At 44.5% G+C, this 13,318-nt stretch overlaps 1 pseudogene; it reads right to left on the bottom strand.

The window, feature by feature from the left end:
• Positions 1–11,268: 11,268 nt before the first annotated feature.
• Positions 11,269–11,428, bottom strand: LOC147708384 (5.8S ribosomal RNA; annotated as a pseudogene).
• Between the last annotated feature and the right edge of the window lie 1,890 nt (positions 11,429–13,318).

Raw genomic sequence — 13,318 nt, forward strand, 5'->3', positions numbered from 1 at the left:
AAAAACATATTTTGTAGTTAAAAATAATTATTTGTTATAAATGTATTTATTATTTTATCATCAACAAGGAGCATGAGACAGAAGATGACCTAGACACTGAGTCACAGGAACTTGAGGTAATACATCTATCAAAAAGAATAATAACTGAAACTGAAACCCAAGTACTCAAACAAGGTCTATCTTTTTGCCCCATTAATGAAATGGAGTTATCACAAACCAGGATAGATGTATACAAATATTTCAGAAAACTGAAACTCGCAAAAACTTTCAAAGAAAACTTAAATCAGACAGACTATACAAAACAAAAATCAACACCAACTATGGAGTTAAGAGCAACAGATGCAGAACATTTTGTCACACTAATGGAACTGGATCAAGATATCAATGAACAAAGCAAGGATTTGGAAATGTTTTGTTCTCAGCTCATACAAGGAACCAGTGGCAAAAAAACAAAATCAAATGTTTGCCCACAATTTCCAACTGGAAACAAAATCCAGATTTTCCACCAAGCAGTAGTGAAAGACTTGTACCAACTCAAACCTAAAAAAGATAAGTATGATCTGACAATGGAAGAAAACAATGCATTAAAATCTTTAAAAAACGGTGACAAAATAATAATAAAGATGGCCGATAAAGGAGGCAATATTATCATCCTATATTAAAAACTTTCATATCCGGGAACCCCACTCACAATTGAGCAACACCAAACATTATCAACAACTAAATGAAAACGCTACGCCACGATATAAACAAGACCTTGACATAACACTACAGGGTTGGTTTGAAAAGAAACTTATAGACCATGACCAGAAAACGTATCTCACGACTGAACATCGTACAACCGCAACAATGTATTTTCACCAAAAAATACACAAACACACTACAAGACCTCCAGGAAGACCTTTAATCTCTGCAAAGTGGTCTTTACTTGAGCTAATTGCAAACATCATAGCTGGATATTTTTTGCCATATGTGAAAGGATTAACATCATACTTACGAGACACAAGTCATTTACTGAGAATTGTGCAAGATATAACATGGGAACCAACGCATAAATTAATCACCATGGACGTGATCTCATTATATACTAACATCCATAACACAGTTGGCATGAAAGCATGTGAGTATTTTTTAAAAGAACGGAACATCCATTTCTCTAACCATAATGCAATGCTTATGGAAATGATGAAATTGTGCCCGACCCAAAATGTTTTTATGTTTGGAGATGAGATCTACCTTCAGAAGGACGGAACTGCAATGGGTTTTTCTTTTAGTCCAAACTATGCGTGTCTCACAATGGGTTGGTGGGAGCAAATGATAGCGTGGAACCCAGAAAACGATCTATATGTGGACAAAATAAAATCATGGTTGAGGTACATAGATGATCTTCTCATAATATGGGATGGATCCATGGAAGTGTTCAGGTTATATTTTAAGATCCTCAAAAATACCAACACCAACCTACATTTCACGTATGAAATAAGTGAGAGCCGAGTGGTGTTATTGGACACTGAAATTTACATATCAGAAAACAAAGTACACACCACACTACACAGCAAAATTACAGCGAGCAATGCAACATTGCATGCAGAGAGTTTCTATCAGGTGTCATTAATTGAAAACATTCCATATGGTGAATTACAGAGAATCAGATGAATATGTTCCGATGACCATGAACGGAAAAAACATAGTAAACTTTCAATGCACAGATTTAAATAAAAAGGAAATAACAAAAAAACTACTTGACACGTTGCTTAAAAAGGACTGAACAACTGCAAAGAATTGATATAATACATAATAAAATACCACAACAAAATATAGAGGATGACACAATTCGTCTCATTACTACCTTCTCCACAAAATCAAAAAAAATTGAAAAGATTTTAAGGAAAAATTTAAACATCCTATGTTTAGACAGTACTATTGGAAAATAGTAGGAAACCATCCAAGAATTATATACAGAAGAGCAAAAAATCTGAAAGATGAACCAGTTCACGGTCATTTAAAAATGAAAAAACAAAATACATGGTTGAAGGTTAAGGGTTTCTACAAATGTTCCACTTTTAAAGTATGCCAGATTGCGCAAAACACCAAAGAGATCCAAATAGCAAATCAAAAAATGTGGAAATTCAATCAGTTAATCAATTGCAAAAGCCATTATGCTATCTACATGATTGAGTGTCCCTGTAAAAGTAAATATGTAGGGAACACTGTTTGCAAATTGAAAAAGCGCATACTGGAGCACGTAAGGGCAACAGCAAATAAAGATCATAGTTATGCTGGTGCCCAACACATGGAAAAACATTATGAAGCTGACTGGAAAAAAATAAAATTCTATGCTGTGGAGGTGATCGATCGCCGTGTGAGAGGTGGCAATCGAGAAAGATCTTTACGACAGAAGGAATCACATCATATCCTACCATTTAGGACACTGGCCCCACATGGACTCAATAAGGATGAGGAGATGCATTTGCATCTATAAAGAAAGACTTCAATGAACTGAAACATAATCCCAAGATTGTACATAGGAAACTGTACATATATGCTAAGGTTGCCTCCTTTTTCCAAAACTTTCTTTTGTTTCCTTCTTCTTTTTTCCTTTTCATTCACTTTTTCTCCCATTATTCCTTTTCAAAATTCTCCTTGCACTAGCACGTTTTAACAAAAAAAGATAAGTACGATCTGACAATGGAAGAAAACAATGCATTAAAATCATTAAAAAACGGTGACAAAATAATAATAAAGATGGCCGATAAAGAGGCAATATCATCATCCTAGATTAAAAACTTTCATATCCGGGAACCCCACTCACAATTGAGCAACACCAAACATTATCAACAACTAAATGAAAACACTACGCCACAAATTTTTCTCCCATTATTCTTTTTCAAAATTCTCCTTGCACTAGCACGTTTTAACAAAATGCACTTGGTCTCTCTTAAGAAATCTGTGGATATGAATATAAACGATATGATGTGAGAATCAATCAATAGTGATGAATATTGAAAATACCAATTCCAAAACCAAAATGTGATGAAATGTTAAATATTGAAGACAAGGAACAACCATAGTGGTTAGAGCTCCCGAGATAAATTGAAACATGGCCCACTAGAGGGCAGGTATCAGTTTTAGTACCCTGACTGGCCAATACCTGTCATCATGCAGTAAAAACCAGGTTACTATCAACGGGGGCACTAGCCCATTAAAGGTCAGGCCATCACATTAAAACAGAGTGAGGAAAAACAAATAAACTATCTTGATTACACAAGTAAATATGCAATATTACATCAGATTTAAATCAAATAAAATTGTGTTTCTAATCCATTAAGGAATTTAAAGTATAAGAAACTCTGGAATTGAATGAAATTGGTTATAATATCGTTGGCTGTATATTTGAAATGAATTCTCATATTTTTGTATATTTATAATCACTAAACTTCACTTTATGTCACTTATTTCACTGTAAAAATAGAAATAATGTCACTACAAACACCAGAAAGCAAAGCGCTTCAAAAGGATGTGATGTAATATCACGTGGTAAATGTTGAACCTTTTTTAAATAACAGAATTGTATGTAGTGCTATAACTGTGACCAAGGTCCGAGGACAGACCGAAATGCCTAGGATTTTTGGAATGGTTGCTGCAAATGTTGTTGCCTGAATAAAATCTAAAAAGAGCAACACACGCTTACCCGTGAGTGCGTGTGGATTTTTTCCGAAAGGAAGAGTTGCTGCAATTATTTTATTATATATATTATTTGTAGTTTTTTGTTATATGTAATTATTATTCTGATATGTTTTCTTTTTACATATTTAATACATTTAATTTATTATTGTTTAAATATTCTTTATTTATTTTAATGATCTTAACATTTTTGTTTTAACTGTTTGAGTTTGAATAGTCATTTTTGTCTTTCCGCTATCCAACACTTTACCTAATGTTGCACTCACTAGAGTAGGAATAGTAAATATTACCTCTCTACTATCCAGCACTTTCCCTACTGTTGCACTCACAGGAGTGGGAATAGTCATTTTTACCCCTCCACTATACAATACTTTCCCAACTATTGCACTCACTGGAGTTGAAATAGTAATTTTTACCCCTCCGCTATCCAACACTTTTTCTACTCTTGCACTCACTGAAGTGAGAATAGCAAATTTGACCCATTTGCTATCCAACACTTTCCCTATTGTTGCACTCACTGGAGTTGGAATAGTAATTTGTATCTCTCAGCCATCCAACACTTTACCTACTGTTGCACTCTTTGGAGTGGCAATAGTAATTTTACCCATCTGCTATCCAACACTTTCCCTACTGTTGCATTCTTTGGAGTGTGAATTTTTGTTTTATTTATATTTTAAATAATTAATATATATTGCTATTTTTTATATTATTTTAAACTTTTAACATAAATTATAAATAATAGTTAATGAATTGTTTTAAAGTAAATATATATGTATACATTATTATGTTTGTGTGTTTCTTTTTTTATTATGTTTATGTGTTATATTTCATTTAAATGTATATTAAATGTTATTTATTTTGTTAAAATGATATTTAATATTTAATATATAATATTTTATTTTATATTTATGTAAAGGTCAATATTTTGTACATTCATATTCTTTACACCGATAGTTTTTTACATCAATGTTGTGTCAGTGAACCAGAGCACAGTTCTCCATGACTGGCCTCCCAGGGGCTAGGACATCCCATACTCCACATCAAAATATATTGTCCACAGTTCTTGGGGTGACCTCCATCAAAACCACACTGCTGTTTTGGGAGACATCAGAGTCCAATCTCTCTGTTCCCTTTACTGATTGTGAATCTGCCTCCGATGGGGTTCCGACACCCTGCATGATCGCAGCCACCGCCTGGAGCGCCGCTGCTCTCTCCTTCTCAGTCTGGGAAAGGCTAGTTTTTTTTGGTTGGGCTAGTCGGGGTCATCTCCTGGGTCTCTTCCTATTTTCACCGTTGCATTGCTCCAGGGGGCTCCCCCTTCTCGAAGCCAGCCTCTCAGCTCTGTACGCATCAATAAAGTCCCATGCCATTTTAGGATCCTCGCAAAAGTGGGTCTGTCCATCTAGCAGGATGCTGAGGTATGGAGGGAACATTAGACGGTATTGAAGTCCTTGACTGCGCAGGACCTTCTTCACCTTAGAATATGAGGCCCTCTTTCCTTGGACTTCTGATGTATAGCCTAGGAATATGGAGAAATTGCAATTGTTTACTGTGTACAGGTCATCTGATTGTACTTTCTGCAGTAGCAGTTCTCTGCCTTTGTAATTCAAAAGCTTAGCCACCACCAGGTGTGGAGGGCGACCAGGAGACTGGGTTATGGCTGGGACCCAGTGGGCTCTCTACAGTGTGAAGAAAGGTGACAAGCCCTCTGATGCAACTACTGCACAAAGCCACGATTCAAGATAGCCAAACATATCTCTTCCTTCCACTTTTTTGGGCAGTCCCACCACCCGCATATTGCTTCTTCTGTTTCATCCCTCCGCATCTTCAACTTTGCGCTCAAGTGTTCCTACCCTCCTGGCGAGGTCCACCATTTGTAGTGTCAATGCTGCATGTGCGGGTGTGAGGTCCGCTATTGAAGACTCTTCTGTCTTCAGCCTATTGGTCGGCCTGTGGTGCTCAGCTCTCAGGAGTCCCAGTCCCACCGATACCGTTCTTATATCTTGGTGCAGCGTTGCTTTGGTATCTGCAATGCCTTCTAGGATCCTAGAAAGTTGTTGCTGCACTGAATCCTCAGGTGGCAAGGATTTTCGGCTCGATTGTTGGAGGTTTGAAGCATCAGCCTTGTGTTCTTAGGGTCCCCCAGCAGATTTTGTTCTTGGCTTGCCCATATCTGCCCGTGTCATCGAGTCGAGTGTCATCGCCCCCTTGAGTATGTTTACATAATACACAGATCTATGCGTGTCAGCATTTAGAAGGGGTCTTCTCAGTGGGGCTGTGGGGGTATCCACCCACCTCTGCAAGCCCCCTGCACAGTTTGTGTGTTCAAAGATCATCCCTCTAACAATCCTCAAATCATGTACGCTCAGCCTCTGTCCCAGTGCACACAGGAGTCGCCTCTATCCGCTACCAACTCTTTAAACCTTGCCACAACTGTTCCTCACCTCCACCTGTCTCCCAGAGTGGAAGGGCATGTAAAGTGCATGGGAATTAACTCTGGGTCACCCACTTTCAACATAGGGCCCCCCAATTCAGGCCCCTAGCACGCCCGCATGTGCCAGAAGATCGGGTAGAAATAAGGAACAATGTGTATCCCAATGCCAAGGATGAGGGGTCAATAACAACTCCCTAGGGGTCTCCTGCCCCGCCCCAGACCAAACCCCAGGCCCCACACAACTGTCTGTCTCCTGCAAGGGGAGCACGCTTTTTAGGCAATAGTCGTATGAGGGTGCCACCTTCACCATACCACAAACCCAAGTAATGATGGTACCTGTCTCAGGTCGAGTCAGCTGGGGGAGTGCACCAGCTGGGCTGTCTTTATCACTAGGCCGTGGGGGCTTATTTTACCAATCCAGGGCCCCCAGGTCTCCCCAGCAACCTACTGATCTCGTCTGGGAATCCCAGCAGCCACAGTCCTCCTCAGCTTCTGCCTCCCTTCTCTGGGAGGGGCCTGTCTTCCAGGAATGTCTCCAGGCTCTGACTAAGCTCTCCGGGAGCTCAGCAGGCTGCGCACAAAGGACCCCTTGTGCCCCACCGGGCCTCATCTCCCAGCAAACCTTTTCTCATCTCTTCCGCATCTGCAGGCCAGCCTCCTCCAGGACAACAGCCAGCTAACCCAGTCCCGGTTCAGATCATGGCACCACCTCGGTCCCCAGGGTTGGTCAATCTAGTGGCGCGCCACAGCCCAGGCCATCTCCGGCCTCTGCATTCAGGGAGCTCTGCATTGCCACCAGGCCACCAGCTCAGTCCTCAATTGATCAGTTGCTTCTGCCCCAAAAGGTGACTCTGCCAGGCCCGCAGGTGCTTCAGCTCCACTGGCTGCCCTTGTTGCCTGGTTCAGGCCATCAAAACTCCAGAGGCAACAGGAGGAATAATGGGCTAATGCAGAGCTTCAAGCTTGTACATCTGCCATGTTTGGCTACCAGGCCACACTCGAGAACCAGCTAATAGATGGTTCAATTAGTCTTTCACCCATATACCCAGGTTGGATGACTGTTTGCATGTCAGGACCACTATAGACCTCCACCAGAGTTTCCTCTGGCTTCGATCTGTCCATGCATATTTCACAATCTCTCAGGTCCTATTTCACCCGCTCAGGCTCCATCTCCCTGGCTGAGAAGGCAAGATAATAATAATAATAATACTATATTTTGTAAAGCGCGAACAGCTACCTCACGAGGAGGTGTCCCGGCGCTGAAAGAACACCATTAACCAAGAGGACTGAAGTGCGAGTGCCTAGTGAGGTTGGGTAAAGAGCCAAGTTTTTAGTAGTCGCTTGAAGCAGATTTCAGACGGGGCGTGCTGGATTTCTGGGGGCAAAGTATTCCACAATGTCGCAACATTTGCCGAAAAGGTTCGACCCCCCAGTCTCGCCCTTTTCACTCTGGGGGCCGCAAGCAGAACGCGGCAGTTTGAGCGTAGTGCACGGTCCTGGAGGTATCTTGGTAGCCGAGCTTTCAGATATTTTGGGCAGGTGCCAAACAGAGATCTGAAGGCCAGCGTGAGTGCCTTGAATTTGATTCTGCTGGCAACTGGCAGCCAATGAAGTGAACGAAGATGCGGAGAGACTGAATGCTTAAATGGAATTCTCCTTAACAGTCTTGCAGCCGCATTTTGGACTAGCAGGAGTCTTTGAATTAAGTATTTAGGCAAGCCCAAGTAGAGGCCATTGGCGTAGTCCAGCCTAGATGTCACTGTGGCATGGACTACTATTTTTCGGCAGCTCTCTGGTAGCAATCTCAGAAACTTGCGAAGGTTCCTCAATTTGCTCAGACAGCAGACGACAACTTGTTGGATGTGCGTGGAGAAGGACATACTGTCGTCCCACCGCACGCCCAAGTTTTTTGCCGTTGAGCTGGGCGAGGGGGCTTGTCCCATTTCTGCAGGCCACCAAAGCTCTGGGGGTGGGGGAGAGCCCTTTCCAAACAAGATCACTTCTGTTTTATTGGCGTTGAGCTTTAATTTATTCGTATTCATCCAGCAAGCTACATCTTGGAGACATCCCTTAAAGCTCAAGAAGGACTCCTCCGATGACTCTGAATACGGAAATACCAATTGGGTGTCATCGGCATAGGAAATTGCCTTAACCCCCCAATTGGCAATCAACGTAAAGAGTGGGGCAAGGTAGATGTTGAATAAGAGGGGGCTGAGAGCTGATCCTTGAGGGACGCCGCAGTTAAGAACTTTAGGTGTTGAGGATGCAGAACCCAGCGCCACCTTCTGTGTTCTTTGGGATAGATACGACTGTATCCAATGCAGTGCCTGGTCACGGATGCCTATCTCAGCCAGCCTCATGAAGAGTCTATCGTGATCAACCGTGTCGAAGGCGGCCGACAGATCCAGGAGTACTAGCATTGCTGAATTTCCTGAATCCATCGACCACCTTATTGACTCTACCACTTCAATTAATGCTGTCTCTGTGCTAAAGCCAGGCCGAAAGCCTGATTGCGTCTTGTGAAGTATCTTGTTGTCCTCGATGAATTTGCTCAGCTGGCGCTGTATTATTTTCTCGAGCATTTTTCCCGGAGCTGCAAGCAGGGAGATCGGGCGTAAGTTGCTGAGGTCTTTAGGATCCCCGTTGGGCTTTTTTTTAACGGGAGGAGGGTGGCATGTTTCCAAACGGTTGGGATTGTCCCAGAACTAATGGACGTGTTCCAGATCTGTTGTAGTGTGGGGGCCACAAAGTCTGCTATCATGCTCCATAGTTTAGGCGGGCAGGGATCATCTGGGGAGCCGGATTTGCAGTGGTTTAGTTCTTGTATGACAACCGTCAGGGGTATCGTTTGGAATTGAGGTAGGGGTTCAAGTGTCCCTTCTTTGATGACTAGATCCGTTTTCACTGTTATTTCCGCAGGTCCAAAGGACTCATAGACGTGTTTAATTTTTTGGTCAAAGAACTCTGAGATATTTTCGCATAGAGTGTTTGACGGAAGGACCTCCCTCTCAATACATGTTGGCTTGAAGAAGGACTGAACTATCTTAAAAATCTGTTTGCTCGAATTATCTGCTTGTTGGATTGAGTCCGCAAAAAATTGCTTTTTTGCCTTTCTAGTCGCTTTTTTGAGTTTTCTGGATGCTTCCTTATAGTTAGTTTTCTCTGGGAGCCCGTAATTAGCTCTCCAACGTCTTTCCAGTCTCTTACAGGCTGCTTTCTCTGCTCTGAGATCCTGGGAGAACCAGGGCGTGGAGGGAGAGTCACGTTTAGATATTGCCCGTGAAGCTGGAGCAATGGAAGCTACCATGTTTCCAACCCAGTCATTAAGTAGCTGTGCATCTGAATTAGCATTTGAGGTAAGAGAGGGGGTAGTCTGAGCCAAAACCGGGCCCATGATCTCAGGGACCAGCTTTTTCCATTGTCTCTTCATAAAAGAGCATTTGCTGGAGACAGGACTAACCATCGCTATTTTTAATGTGAAAGGGATCAATGAGTGGTCTGACCAAATTAACGGCAATGGTGCCTCCGCCTTTACGTCATTAATATTGGAGAAAATTAGGTCGAGCATGTGGCCTGCTCTATGAGTAGGGCCATCATTAATCAGTCTCAAGTTGGCTGTAATTAATGTGGATCTCAACACCTCAGCCGTCGCACAGTCCGATTTGTCCATGTGAATTTTGAAATCTCCGACCACGATGAAGTGAGGATGGAGGAGGGAGCTCTGAACAATTGTCTCCATCAGCGTAGACAAATTAGGATCCTCACTACCAGGTGGGCGGTAGATCACTAATCCCGCTAAGGACAGCTGCGGGCTTACTTGAAAGCAAGACGGGCTGGTGGTGTGCTACTGCAAGGATGCAACAGGATCCCACCTCAGCTGGTGCATAATAGCCCTCATCTTCATCGTGCCACATAGTTTCAATCGGCCCTCTGACTCCTGCATGCCCAGGGCAAGTCAGGTGGGTAACCAATATCACTGTAGAGCTGCAGTGTGCAGTCATGCCGAAAGCATGGGGCCACATCCAACTTCCCTACCACAGCACACCGAGAGAAAGACCAAAGCAGTTGTCAGGGTAGGGCCCATAGGTGGTCAACCTCCCTTGGCCCAGCCGACATGGCAAAGCTGTTGCCAGAGGGGCTGTAACACTCTCCACCAGAGCAGTGAGCCACCTGCCACCCAAAACCTTCCCAGCCAATACAGAGCGGATCACGTCATAACAGGGCAGAGGAAATGCACAACTCAGGGGCCAGGTATGTCCAGGCGATGGTTCCACTGAAGGGATCCACTCTCCTGGGAGACAAACCTTTCCACTGTTTGAATTGTCCAGGTGGACTGCACAGACCCCACCTGTTCCCCTCTTGATGATTTCACGCCCTGTTGAACTCTCTCTTCAAAGTTCTTTTTTACTTTCCCTTAAGGTACTTTTAGCTGTCGGTCTCGTATCCCGTACTTAACCTTAGATGAAAGTTGCCACCCAATTTTGGCTTCATTTCCAAGACCCGATCCCGGCACGCCAGGAGCCATTACCTGCCTATCACCATCTGTGAGGCAATCCTCAATTAGAAGGCCTTTGGCCCCCTGAGGGCCCTATACAAGTCAGCCTACGTTATACAAGATTTGGAGCTGGGCTCTTCACTTGCCATTACTGAGGGAATGCTGATTAGTTTATTTTCCTCTGCTTAGCAATATGCTTAAATTCAATTGGTCACCACATCTGATTTATGGTAGTAGTCGGACGCTGAAGCAGGGGGGAGATGGAACAATGGGTGCCAGAGGTGGGACAGGTTCTTATGCACAGGGAGGTTCAGAGAAGCACACCTTTCCACAGATTGAAGACCACCAAAGCCTGCGGGGATCAGCATGGAAACCAGCACCCCTGGACACGCTGGGGACCTTCCCAGCTACAGAAGTGAGCACCCAAGGGATGCAAGCAGGCACCTATGGGTCACCATGCATGCATGCAGCATGCAGTCAGGCAGCCTGGGTTTTGTTCAGGCCTGGAAAAGAGCAGACACCCACCCAATGCAGGGAAGACTAGGCATACAAGTGGCGTATCTCTTCAGTGGGACGTGGGGCCTGCATGGGCTATCAGGGGTCTGACCTGAGGAAGATGAAGGGAGCAGCCTGAGACAGTCCCAACCACACTAACGGAGCCTCCCTCAGACAGAGACATAGATGCAGGAAGAACCCATGGCTGCAAGGTGTGTTCAAAGTATTGATGATGAATGTGTCCAGCAATTCACACTAATACTCCCAGATAGCTGTGCTCTTCGAGAACATGTAAGCTAATTAATTCACCATAAAGAGTCATGGGCAACTTTCACAATGTTTGCCTGCCTGTAGGTGCAGAAGAGGCTGGAGCAAGTCAGCACCCGCAATCCGCCACCTGTGCAGTGAGACATGCCAGCATCCCATCACGCTTCCTCTCTAGAACTCCCTCTCCATGATTTTAAAATGTGTTTACCGAAACTTCACTCAGTAGCCCCACCCCACAGCCATAGAAGGTAGTTAAGCGAGAAGCCCCACAGCAGCAGAGGCTGGAAGCTCCACCATCAGACCTTTCAGATGGGGCCACACAAGTCACAAATCTCCAGTCTAGCCACACAGGGCCAGTCCTCCAGGTTCCTGGCAATGACAGAGGGTTTCCCCAACTACACATCAGCCATCTGCCACACACCAGGGCTGGTGGGAGCCAGGACTCTATCCCTGCACATCAAGAATCTCCAGATTAAACAGCTGCACCGAGCCATGCCAGTGGGCTAAGAGTCCCCATTGCCCTGGTAGGAGGCCTCAAGGAGAGAACAGCCAGGTTCCTCGACATTATATCTTCCAGTACGCGCATGGAAGCTTGTGCAGCCGGTTACAGCATCTCCCTCCTCACCTAGAAACAGTTCACAATATTCTTGAATGGGGGCCCAGCATCTCCTCCGAGAGGAGATGAGGTTACCGGCTATTTCTTAATCAGACTGCCATGCAACCCAAGACAGGCCACTTCTCCATCACTCAAAACCTGGGCATGCTGGGATCACACTTGAGAGGGTCTGGGTGGCAGGTCATTCAAGGGGTCCCCGCCCTGGGAGGCACTGCATTTCGGTTACTCGAGGGATATCGGCATTCAGGGCATAGCATTGGCATGGTTCACATCCTTTCTTCAAGGGAGGACGCAGAAAGTGCAATTGGGTGACATGCTTTCTACCGCAACCTCGATCACTTGCGGGGTCCCACAAGGGTCGGCTCTGTCACCCCTATTGTTCAATATATACCTGCAGCCTTTGATTCGGATGCTTAATCAAATGGACTGTCAGGTATATAACTACGCAGACGACACCCAGATTATTATCCAGCTGGAGGATAGCCAGAATGCCTTTACCAGACTGCAAAACATTCTGAGAAGCACAGCTAACTGGATGTCCGGCAACTCCCTAAAAATCAATCCGGACAAAACCGAGGTGTTGCCGATTACCATCGCTGGCAACCCTTGGTGTGATCGTTTCTGGCCTGGGGAGTTGGGCACGCCGCCAGAACCGGCAGAGGTGGTCAAGAGTCTGGGCATCCAGGTGGACAGTAAGCTGTCCATGAAAAAGCAAGTTTCAGCTGTGGTGGGCTGTTGCGTCGGCCTCCTTCGCCAACTTAGGAAAGTTTCCCCGTTACTTTCTTTTTCCACCTTAAGGAGCGCGGTTTCCGCAATGATTTTGGCCAGGCTGGATTATGGCAATTCATTGTATATAGGACTCCCACAGGGTCTCTTAAATAGAATGCAGACGGTAATGAATGATGCTGCTAGGCTCATCTTCAAGAAACCAAGGAGTACCCAGGCATCCCCCCTCCTGCGGGAACTCCATTGGTTGCCAGTGAGGCAGAGATTAATGTTCAAGGGGCTCTGCATTGTACACAAGGCGCTTCATGGCAGAGCACCCACCTATCTGAAATCTCGTCTGTCCCTTTACAAACCAGGGAGGGCGCTTAGATCTGCTGACTCTATTTATCTGGTTCAGCCACGCTGTAGACTGACTACTGTGGGTGGACGCGCTTTTTCACATACTTTGCCAGCTATGTGGAATAAATTACCGCTGAAACTCCGCAATGAAAAGAAACTAATGCCTTTCCGCAAACAACTAAAAACTGTGCTTTTCCAGCAAGCGTGGGGTGGCCTTTAAATGTAATTCTGATGCATCTTTTATTGTCTAGCTGATCCTAAC

The sequence above is a fragment of the Lissotriton vulgaris genome, chromosome 6 (assembly GCF_964263255.1).
Source record: "Lissotriton vulgaris chromosome 6, aLisVul1.2, whole genome shotgun sequence".
Classification (NCBI taxonomy): domain Eukaryota; kingdom Metazoa; phylum Chordata; class Amphibia; order Caudata; family Salamandridae; genus Lissotriton; species Lissotriton vulgaris.